The sequence below is a fragment of the Bacillus rossius genome, chromosome 1 (assembly GCF_032445375.1).
Source record: "Bacillus rossius redtenbacheri isolate Brsri chromosome 1, Brsri_v3, whole genome shotgun sequence".
Taxonomy (NCBI): domain Eukaryota; kingdom Metazoa; phylum Arthropoda; class Insecta; order Phasmatodea; family Bacillidae; genus Bacillus; species Bacillus rossius.
In genome coordinates this window covers 150721112-150733671 of record NC_086330.1, presented here as the reverse complement: position 1 = coordinate 150733671, position 12560 = coordinate 150721112, and the positions used below count along the sequence as shown (strand labels likewise).

At 33.8% G+C, this 12560-nt stretch overlaps 1 protein-coding gene across 5 annotated transcripts in view; it reads right to left on the bottom strand.

The window, feature by feature from the left end:
- The window catches only part of LOC134546287 (uncharacterized), an 87503-nt gene extending 75191 nt beyond the window's left edge, over window positions 1-12312 (bottom strand). For 2 of the 5 annotated variants that reach the window (XM_063389004.1, XM_063389003.1), the window contains exon 1: window positions 11919-12310. The gene's annotated coding sequence lies outside the window, so the exon portion shown is untranslated. Of the gene's footprint in view, window positions 1-11610; window positions 11897-11918 lie in introns of those variants that run through there. The other 3 variants (XM_063389002.1, XM_063388999.1, XM_063389000.1) reach the window with 3 other exon arrangements.
- Between the last annotated feature and the right edge of the window lie 248 nt (window positions 12313-12560).

Genomic DNA, 12560 nt, shown 5'->3' with positions numbered 1-12560 from the left:
TAAACTGTTCCTTGAGTGTAAAGTTGAATTTTTTGTTTAAATAAAATTTAGATTCAAGAAAATTGAGTGTTGTTTAAAAGATTAATTTTCATTTAGGCTAACAAGTAACAAATTAACAGAATTACAGCATTAATTCACATAAAAATATCATTTCAACATGATATCATTGGAAAACCATCATGAAACTGTGTACACAACATACTAAAGAGGTTTGGTAAAAAAATATTTTCTAAATCAAAATTAAAAATTCCGATGTTTGTTTTTTATGAAAAATCTTTTGAGTTTTTGTAAAATATATAAAGTAAAATATTACACTCAAGTTATACGTTAAATTAAAGCCCTTGTCATTCTAAAGAGAATGGTACAAATTTGAGCTTTCTAGAACAAACTGTTACTAGAGTTACCAGCTTTTTAACATATCAAAATGTTCCTACAAATTGGAGGTATTTTAATTTTTCAAAAATTTTGTAGCCGCGGCAACTGGGATACAACTGAAAATGGAGAAAAACAACACGGGGTCTTTCCCGTAAGACCGACGCCAGATATTTGCTGGTGCTGCAAGAAGTAAAGTCAATCGTAACAATAATTTATTAATAAATTATATAGTGGCAAAACATACATATATATAAGTTGATTACAGGCAATAACTATGCATTTATCAAGCATTCCCGCGGGAATCATTCATACAGATACAAGTTAAAATAATGTTGAGATAAATGGGGCCAACTGACGACGCGTTTGACATAGCACAAATCATATGGGCCGCTAGGCAACAAGAAATAAATAAATTACACTTACAATTACATACAATTACCATTACCGTTACGATGCGGCTTGACAAGAAGTGTCCAAAGCCATCGTGGCGTGCCCATATACAACCGCAGAAAAACAATATTACATAAGCTACAGGTAGTACTCGGCGTGAGCAAAAGAAACTAAGGCAAAGAATTAAATTAAGCAATGACCTGAAGGGTCCAAGATGGCTTACAAACATTACAACTCATGGCAAACGAGCAAAGATGAAAGCGCGGCCACAATGCGCAAGCAAGAATAAGAGAACATACTAATTACAGAAAATGACAGAGCTAAGTTTCACAGCCGAGTACATACCAACGCGACGCCAGCCCCAAGTGACAGCCTTCGAGTCAGACGACCGATAGACTGCGGCAAATAGCCTGGGTGCCGAGGTTATATAGGCCGGGAACAATATATGTCAGAGTGCGCTGGTGGTGGGGCGGAGAAGGGAGGAAGAGGGGGGGGGGGGGTAGGAAGGGGAGGTTGGAAAGGAAGGGGAAAGGGGGAGAGGGGAGGGGAAAGGAGGGAAAGGAATGCTAAGCAGTGCCCGCACTGCTTTAATTTATAACTCAAAAACCAAAAAGGTAACAAAAATTCAAACTTTTTATTTTTTATTTGCTAAACTAATACTATTATATATAAAAAATTAAGAATCTGAAGACATAATGTTTTGACCATTGGTTGATTTGGTGTGGAATGACCCTTAAGTATTAAATAGAACTTGGCAACTACCAAATCCACACAAGGGTTTCCGAACTGAAGTAATTACCATTTATGGTGTTATCATTTGAAACTAAAATAAATTTTCTGTTAGTATGGGTGAACTGGGGAACTGAACTAGTAATTGGTCTTTAGTATACCACGGTTTTCAACTAACACAAATAATTACATTATACTACGACAAAGGAATATCGGCGTAAAAATGGCACTTAGGGACTACCAACCTCGAGCGAAGATTAGTAGTTTTTTATTTCTCCTGGTAGACTAGGAAGTCTTTGGTCAACCTCCACGCTTCATCCTGGGAACGCATCGTGGGAAGAATGTCTGTTGACCTCGATTCCAGTAATTCCCCTGCATTCTCAAACCCTGTACTCCTGAACTCTGGACTGTATCTACTGGTCTTACTTCTCACAAACTGGAATATGTTGCTAGCGACGTCCTCGAAAGTGGACTGGATCGTTTATCGTCACTTTCCCATACCTCGGTGGTTCTCCTCCGAGATAGATCTTCGATGTCAATTGCTCTTCTGACCTTATGTACTACAAATATTTACTTTATAATTTAGCACTTGTAGTTACTTTTCATATAGTTTTGGTATTAGGTCAATTCCTCCGCTGGTGTATGGTTTATTTCAAATCGTCGAAACAAATTGTCTTCTATAACATTTCTGACATGAGATTTAATACTAGTCGACAACTTATTTATTATAATCTTCGCAGAGGTCTTATCTTCTTAAAATATTTTAGTAGATTATCAATCTTGAGTCAAGTCTATCTGTATTACGACAGTTATACTATAAATATTATGTTTTTCTTTTCGACACAACGTTGAAACATGTCTCTTCCATATTGTGTTATAGATTCAACTACTAAATGTTCCAAAAGAAAACAAATCATCCATCGAGTGACTCTCTTATATTTCTTTAAAACATACAAATTTAGATTTGGGTGAATTTATACACTGCAATTAATTTGAATTGACCAATCTCGGTTTGATTACAAGTTCACAACCTTAGATATTTTTGGTTTAAAATAATTAATAAATAGTTTTCAGATTACTTAAATAATGTGAATACCTGTTTCAGTACTTTATATACTGTTCATATCAATTGCTACTCCACCAAACCTGTAATAGACATTAAAATTCACAAAAATAAATATTAAAATAAATGCTGATTGGTAGTTATAATATTAAATTTATAAACAGTTATAATACTAAATTTTAAAAAAAATATATAAAACACATGGAAAAAATACCATAAAAGAAACAAATGCATTCATACAGATATGATGAGATTAAATTTTTTTTGTCACATTATATGTTATTCTTGTTCTTTGTTAGGAAGGCTGAACTTCTACCTCCATAACAATATATCGTCCCCCTTATGCCAGAACCACGAATGTGCAAAAATCACTTTTTTTGATATGTACATAGGTAGAAAGTATTTTTAAATATCTATGTTTTGCCATAAACACAAATGTTGTATCTCTATTCCTGTAGCAATAATTGCAAGTTCTTTTTACACGAAAGTGGAATATTTGCATTTTTTGTTATGCCAAAGTAGTGAATGTGGTACATTCGTGAAATTGTCTTGAAATATAAAATTATTCTTTAGCTAAAATCACGAATGTGGCACATTCGCGATTTTGGCATTTCGAAGGTCATGCAACATGTAAAATGAGAACGTCTATTTGTTACATTCATTATTATAACTTTACCAAAACAATTATATAATTATATTCACTTCATGAAACGAGCAGTTTTTCATGAAACTTATAGCATGTATTTTTATAATAGTGACTGACTCATCCCAGCACACGCACGAGTATACGTTATCAATGACTTGTTTATGCGGCATTACAAGCTGTAATACAAAACCTGCCTATCTGCGAAGTGTTAAGTTACGATGATGACATGGTTCACAGGCAGCTAGGCTGTATTGTGCGACAGTAATGTGATACTTGTTTCCTCCTTTTCCAATATTCTGCTATAGCTCTGATAACTCTGGCACACAGTTTCCTTCAGTTTGGGTAAAGACAGGGGAGAAGGTAGTCAGTCCCATGTGCAGTCCAGTTCAAGAGAGTCGCTTGTTTTCATGATGAGTGAATGTACACAAAAAATTATTAGTATGGCCCAGAGTATGTTAACAAATAGTTCAGTTCCCAGGCCTTCGTCCAGCAACGCAACCATGGGTACGTCATTATCATCAAAGTCAGGTATGTGTTAAGGTAATTTGTCAATTTTAGATTAAGACTTGTATGTGTTGCACAAACGGTATATTTATTTATTTTAACACTTCCAGGTGGAGAAGAATCAGAGAATCCATTATGCGACATAGAAACATCAACAGATGAATATAATCCAATTACAAGTTCCGGTAGTAGTGACAGTGATGTTTACAAAAGTACACAAAAAGCAACATCAAACAAAAAGCGGTGGAAAAAAAATATCGAACAAAAAGTGGAGGAGCCAGGAAGAAACCCAGAACACGAAGTGAAGGTAAACATTTATCCATTCTGTATTTTAAGGTAGTCAAATAAGAAATTATTGTTTATGCACGTGTTTATTTATTCTCACTTTGCAGAACTGGAGAACAAAGGAAACAAGAATATCACCAAAAAAATAGAAACAGCCAATAATTGTAACAATACATCCAAAAATGAAAATATCAGTGACAATCAAGAATGTGGAAATTTTTCGACTTGTGGCGACATAATTAATGAAGTAACTGACAAAGTCGTTGAAAAAATTGATGGAGGCAAGTATCTTATTATTAATGCTCGTTATTTCAATACGTTTGCAACAAAGTTGTGATAAAAGACTGCATGTGTTAGCATTCTTGTAATGTCAATATTGTCTTATTTGATCACCTAACAATATAATTGCTGACCACTGTCATGGGTTTGTTCTATTACTTTACGGGCTTAAACAAAGCTAAAACTGGTTTTTTAAAACGTGTTGATGTAAGTGTAAAGAGCCCCTTTGCTATAAGTTATGTCGTTTATTATCAGGTGTTCAGAAGAAAAGAAAAGGTGATAGTAGCAAGTGGAAAAAAAATGTGAGAAAAATGAAGAGAATCCATGGAGAAGCTTACATTGGAACCTCCGGAGTAGAACGACCAGGTCGCCCATTGCTACCGGTTCCATGTGAAGGTAAACATAGACATAAGTGTTCACAGCTAGTGAACGATGAGCAGAGGTTTGCTTTATATACTGCCTTTCGGGGTATGGAAAGCTCTGATAATCAACGACAGTTTATTGCTAGCCACATTGAACAGAAACCAAAGAATCGAACGACCAGACAACTAAAAAAAAGCAGAAGACAGTATACCTATGTATATACCTTTGAAGTAGACCGTGAAAAGAGATGCGTATGTCGTGATTTTTTTATGGCAACACTGAATATCACAGATGCTTTAATGAGAAGTTCTGTTGAAAAATGCAAAAGTGGTGTATCTGAATCCGACAGACGAGGGAAACATACCCCTCATAATAAGTTTTCGGAAGAAGACGAGAACCGTATCCGACAGCATATTTTGGGTTATCCTTGTGTTGAATCCCATTACTGCAGACAGAAGAGCACAAAAAAGTATTTAGATTCCAGTTTGAATATTTCCATAATGCACCGTGAATTCCAGGCAGAATGCAAAGATAATAAGTTACCTTCTGTGTCCCTTGCTAAGTATAGAGCAATTTTTAATGAGTATAATTTGGGTTTTTTTTCCCCAAAGAAAGACCAATGCCGCAAATGCCTGGCTTATGATTCACTTACAGAAGGAGATAAGCAAAATGAAACAGAAGAGCATGATAGACATAAAAGAAAAGCAGAAATGGCCCGCCAAGAACGCAACACAGACAAATTAGCTGCAAGAGATGATCAACAAATTTTGGCCTTTAACTTTGATTTGCAGGCTGTTTTAAATACTCCCAAAGGACCGTGTGGGCAAATATTTTACTTACGAAAGTTAGCAGTGTATAACCTTACATTTTACAACTTGGGAAATCAAGACGGAACATGTTATTTGTGGAATGAACTTGAAGGCAAGCGAGGAGCTATTGAAATAGCAAGTTGCGTTTATGATTATATAATGAGTCAACAGAACATCGAAGAAGTTCGAATGATGTCGGATAATTGTGGTGGACAGCAAAAGAATGTAATTTTTATATCAATGTGCATGACGCTTTGTCAGACTCATCCAGGGCTCAAAACCATTGATTATAAATTCTTCGAAACAGGACATACTGAAATGGAGTGTGATTCAATCCATTCGAAGATAGAAAAGAAATCCAAGAATGTTCCTGTTTATGTTCCTGAAGGGTGGGCACAGATAATTCGAACAAGCAGGAATAATCCTCGCCCACTTGTAGTGAGAACAATGTTGCACGACGATTTTATTGACTTTAAAATAGACTCAAAAAGAGTTCCGAAAATTCCCACCAGATCCATATGTTGGCTACATTACGAAAAAGAGAAACCTCAATCGCTGTTCTTTAAAACTGATTTTAACGAACCTTTTCAGGCAATACAAATAAAGAGGACAGCAGGAAGGCCCTCAAAAACACAAGGAGTCACAAAGGCATACGAGACATTCTCAATCTCTGCGCCCAAGTACAAAGATCTATGTACAATGTGTGACAAGTTGATAATTCCAAGAGAACATCATGCATATTACCGAGCATTGAAAACTAGTGAAGGTGTACGTGATGCACTTCCAGAACCAGACAATGATGAGCCAGACGAAGAGTTGATGTGATTTACTACCGGCAAAAAAGTTGTGTTTTTTTTTTTTTCAGTTTGTATTGTTAAGTAGTATTGAAATTTATATTTCATAATATTCTAGAACTCTATGGTTTTTCGTTTTCAGATTGTATTGTTAATTTGTACTGAAATGTATTTTTTAGAGTGCTTTGAAGAATATCGACAGAATTTATACCTGAACCCATTGTTTTCCATTGTAAATTTATTTTATTCCAAGTGTTTTCATACTGTGTGCTGAATAAACACTTTCAAAGAGCTGATAATGATAACAAACCAATAAAGTTGATGAATATTATTATGTTTAAAATTAAAATTGTGTCTTTTAATTGGATTTTATATGCCAAAAGCACGAATGTGTCATACTTAATTTTTAAAAATTTGAAATGTCAGGGTAGAGGACATTATTAACATTCAACGAAATACTTATTCCATTTGTTTAGTTTGTCACTGTATCACGTGAATAAACACATTACATCATATTTATATTTCCTAATTTTAAAGTGGCTTTAAAGTTTCAAATCTAAATTTCTCAAAACTTGTAAAATGCACATTCGTGGTTCTGGCATAAGGGGGACGATATATGTGTGTGTGTATGTCTGTGTGAGTAACTCTGTGTGTGTGTGTGTGTGTATGTGTGTGTGTGTGTGTGTGTGTGCGCGCGCACACACACACACTTGTGTGTATGTATAAATAAAAACAGTAGCAGCTACAATAGGCAGTCTTGTTTTTAAACCTACGTTAAAGAGGAATCTGTTCTGTAAAATAATGACTTTATAAAATTTATCTTAACATTCATCTTGTTATTCAATAGATTGTATTTCGTATTTGGATCCAACACATCTTTTAAGAGCTAAAACACCATTATCATTTAGTGTTTTAACCTCGTAATCTTATCACCTAGTACAGATAAGATAGGCTTACTGTATTGGTTTTAAGAATGTATAATACCAAGTCGAGGTTCTGATTTGCAAACTTAGTCTTTACCAAAAACTATGTGCCTAAAGGGTCTCCAAAAATTTTGAGGACCATGCCAGATTGATAAAACTTTGGGAGCAGAAAAATAATCAAATGTACTGTATCAGGGTGTCCACATAAATGTGTGGTAAAATTTACCTAACTTACTCTGACAAAATTTCCAATTTCCCCGACAATTTTTTAAAAATAATTTACCTTTATGGCAATTTTCTGAACGAAATAAAGAAAATCCAGAATTCACCATTCAAACTTTCGTCAACAAATCATACAACACATGAAAATTTCAACAGAACCTTGAATACAACATTTATAATGTGTATAACTGTAGACTAAAACACTATCAAGGATGAAAAAATCTTTCATAGTCTGTGTGATGGCACTGGAGAATTTCCATTACTTTTTCAGGATTTCAAGTAATTCCTTGATTTTCCATAATAAATACCAACTTCCCTGACTTTTCCCTGATTTCTCCTGACTGTCCAGAATGTGGACCCCCTTTGTGCTCATTAAATCTTCTGCAACATCCATAAAGTTTCCTACCTACAGAAATCTTGGTTTGACTCCAGTGTGAATTGAACCCGGATCCCTCGACTGAAAGTGAGTGATCTAACAACTCAATCACCATGGTCGCTTGTCCCAACGATGGTTATCCACAGGCGTGGTGTAACATATAAATATGTCTCAGGACTCACAGAATGAAAATGAGTGGCGTTACTTCATTTGGGCAACCTGAGATGTATTTATCAAGTAGCTATGAAAACCCTGCATATTGCCTACCTCCCAGGCATTAGGAACGGTAAAATAACTAAGCATATTGTAACTTGGTATCCTTAGAAATTTGTTTATTAACAAAATTTATTTCTAAAGTATAGCCTATGATTCCACAAACGTTTGTCACAAAGGTCTGAAAACATCTTGTAACTTGGTATGTATATATTTGCAGTTTAAGTAAATATTCAAACAAAAACTAAGAGAAAAATCCTCTAAATAAACTAAGTGTTTATTATTACTTACACCAATGCCTATGAAAATAGTTTATGTCCATCAGTCAATAAAAACTAAGGAAATTCAAAAACCTTATGTTGGTAGAACTATTCTCTTCCATTATTTTAAAAAGTTTCAAGCATAATTGTAGCATTTTTGCCTTAACGAATGAACTACTGTTTCAATTAGAAAAATTGGCATTAAGTTATGTTGTGTAATGAAGTATTGGAATACCAAAAACAAAAAAAAAATATCACAGCTAATATGAATAAGCTTTTGCAAAAACTTTGATACAGAAGGTGGCTAAGAAATGTTCTATTGCACTACGTGATCCTTCAACAGTAGAACCAGTTAGTACTTTATTTGTCTAATAAGTACAGTTGGGAATCGTTAAAATGTAAACATAAAATAATTCAACACAGTTTACAGTTACACAGACATTAAAAATGTCTATAGTGATAACACATTACCACAGAACTAAGGAATGCATTAAATTTTAAACCCTAGAACACTGCACAGAGTATTGTTTTGCCTCATTGTGAAGGTGTGAAAGCAAACTAGTCCTGCACTCATAGAGACCAAGGACATACCTAGCATGCATCCATAACAGCAAACACTACACTACCAGAGACTAATAGCACTGTAGAATCCTTCGAAGATTATCAAGTTACAATTAATAAACAGATGTAACAATATCAAGCTAAACATTGGCCAGCCATTGAGACACCCTAGAGCAAGGAGATAAATTTTTAATAAAATAATTTAAATAAATAAACAACAGTTCAAAAAAATTTGCCATGTTCTAATTAACTATAGGAACTCAACATATTTTTGAAAATATGGAAACTTTGCTTGCTTTTCAGTTAGGTACTTGCTATAACAACCAACTATTAGGTAGACATACACCATGTACTGCAAGCTATTATTTAGAAAGAAATAAGTGCACCTAGCCATAATTTAGTGCACTTTCTAAGAAAAATATATGAAGAATTTTAAGCATAAATTACAGGGAGAAAATTATAACAGATACATATGTAGGCTATGTATGAGTATTTCATTGCCAAATTCTCTGCAGAAATAAACATCAGGAGTGGGAAATTTTTTTTGGCTATATTTAATATTAGAGTAGTAGTTTTGCACATAGTGCGAAGTACTCCACTTTGATTTTTGTCTCTGGTTGAAATAAAAATTACCAGAAAAAAAAATCAAAACTTTTTTATAATTTTTGTGATATAAAAAAATTAAATTCAAAGTGAAGGTTTTTATTGAAAAGTTGAAAAAGGTTTACTTGTAGAGCAAGCAAATCACCCACATAAAGAGATATTAAGTTCAAATTCATTATTCATTCAATGTAAGTAATGTATTTTGTTTGGTAACTTTCCAGAAATATCTAAATTCAACCTGTAATGTATTTTTGAGTTAGATATTACCAAAATATTATAAGTAGGTATGTGTTGACTAGAATATCTGATTCAAACAAGCTGTGTTAAGTGATAGGTATAAAATATTATGTAAACAAAGAAAATGTTAACATTAAAGTGTGGGTGCTGTGGATATGAATGTATTAATAACAAAACCTCATGTGATCTATTCAAATGCTTTGTTATATTTCCCAAAGTAGGAAGCTAAGAAAATTGTACAACTGTATAATTATCGTGATGAGCGATTTGAATTTTGTCACAAAGCATCAGTAAGTACAATACACTCTGGCATATGTCATGAAGCTATAATATATTCCTTTCATGGATAAGGTTTTATGGGCTATTACTGTAGCTGTGTAATATTTAAATATTTGCTTGTTTATACAATTCCAAACATGAGTGACTCAAAACAATCTTAAACAAAACATAAATATAGCCAGATATTACAAGAGCAAGCTATAGATGATTTTGGTTTTGGTTAAGTTAATGCTGTGATGACGTACCTATGACCTCTGGTACATACAAGTTGCTGTGAGAATAAAACGACTAGGCCAATCATAGATTCAATAGTCAAGTATTAAATTGAACTTGACAACTGCCAAATCCACACCAGGATTTCCAAATTAAAGTAATTACAATTAATGGCATCATTTTCATGTAAAACCAAAATAGGCTAATACTTTTCTAAGATTCAACTAATAAATGTTCCAAAAAAAATCATCCATAGTGTGACTTTCTTATGTTTATTTCTTTAAAACATACAAATATAGATTTGGGTGAATTGATACACTGCAATTAAAGTGAATTGACCAATCTCAGTTTGGCTAAACATGTTCACAACCTTAGATATTTTTGGTTTAAAATAATAAATAAATAGTTTTCAGATTACTTAAATAATGTGAATACCTGTTTCAGTACTTTATATACCGTTCAAATCAATTGCTACTACACCAAACTTGTGATAGACATTAAAATTCACAAACTCACAAAAATAAATATTAAAATAAATGCTGATTGTTAGTTATAATATTATTGAATTTATACACAGTCACCAGTCTAAATTTAAAAAAAATATATATAAAACACATGGAAAAAATAGCATATAAAGAAACAAATGCATTCATACAGATATGATGAGATTAAAATGTATTTGGCCAAATTACATGTCATTCTTGTTCTTTGCTAGGAAGACTGTATTTCTAATTTCGTAAGTAATAATTTTATAGCGCCCACCCAGCTTTTTGATGTCCCTACAGCCTTGAGGGTTTTGGCTGAGGGTATAAGAAACTGAGAAAATTAAACCATTAGATGCAGGCAGGTAAAGAAAGTAAGTTACGGAAGATGGCTGGTCAATAGAAAGGGAGGGTAGGGAAAGCTAGGAAACAGGCTGCATAGAAGAGGGGTAGTACCACACAAGTTGGGCTTCACGTTAAAAAAACTCAAACTATTGGGAAAGGTTATTATTTACTTTATATAGTTACCAATAGCAAAATTAAAAATACTTTCAAACTATGTGAAAGGGTTGGTTACGAATTACGCTATTACTTGTCACCTATCCGAACCATCCACAAATATTTTATAGTATATTTGGGGCGACTGAATTGTTGCCCCTTGGAAGGGCAGCCCATCAGGATTTTTCTGACAGTAGTTTTTTTGAAAGATTGTCTGAATTGTTGCCCATTGGATGGGCAGCCCATCAGGAATTTTCTGACAGTGGTGTTTTTGAAAGGTTGTCTGAATTGTTGCCCCTTGGATGGGCAGCCCATAAGAATTTTTCTTACAGTAGTGTTTTTGAAAGGTTGTCTGAATTGTTGCCCCTTGGATGGGCAGCCCTTCAGGATTTTTCTGACAGTGGTTAGTTTGTAAAGTGACCTGACCTGACCTGACCTAACCTAACCTAATATAACCTAATACGATGTACCAACCCTGACAAACCGTTATACTATTGTAAACTTACTTGCAGTATCGCAACGCCCTTCCATATAATAGTTATCGGTAACTATAGTAAGTAATACTCTTTCGGATTTTATTACTACAAGGCCCCACTAATCTTAAATGTCAGTTTTAATTTGGTTATTATTTAGCATTCCATTCATCCATAAAAACATCATGTTCTTTTATACAGAAATGAATATGTAAACAATACTTAAAACACTACACAAATAACCATAGAAATAACAAAATGTTAAAACATAGATATTGATATTACCGGTAAATACCAATTACAAGTCTTGTAGAATACAGTGTACATATTAAAAAATTTACCTTTAATCAATGCTCGTCTTCGTTAAAAACAAAAAAAAAAAAGTTAACTAGTTAGCTATTAGTTCATGAAACTCTTAGGTGAGATTTGCAGGCCAAAACCAAAACACTTTCCTATACCTCCCCTTCAGTAGTAAAACCCGCCTAACCATCTGAAACAAAGTAATTCGAGTGTATGAGCACAGAATAAATATTTATGTGGTATGAGGTAAGCCATTCTTGCTTCCCGCTCACTGCGCATTCATTGGCTGCAGGTGTTTGACGTCACGTGGAGGGTGATATGCAACAACAGTATGCAGCGATCAAATAAACTCATCATTGCGAATAAACAACAAAACTAAATAAATAAATTTTTAAAGTTTTATTCCTTAATGTACATATTCTGTAACTGCTTAGTTTTTAATTCCTGATTGTAAGGTTTTACAGATGATTTGTTACGATGTTTATCATACAAGGATATTTATTTCCTGATGGCACTAGAAATGTAATGCAAGACTGCAAAATGTGCACTACGGATCAAATATAAAAATATGTTTACTAATCGTTGGTGGATGTAGCCGTTGGTTCAGAATCGTCTTGTATGTAGGCTCTCCCTAGTAACATTAAAGGTTAGCGAACACTACTTTTTGGATGAAGATAACACGC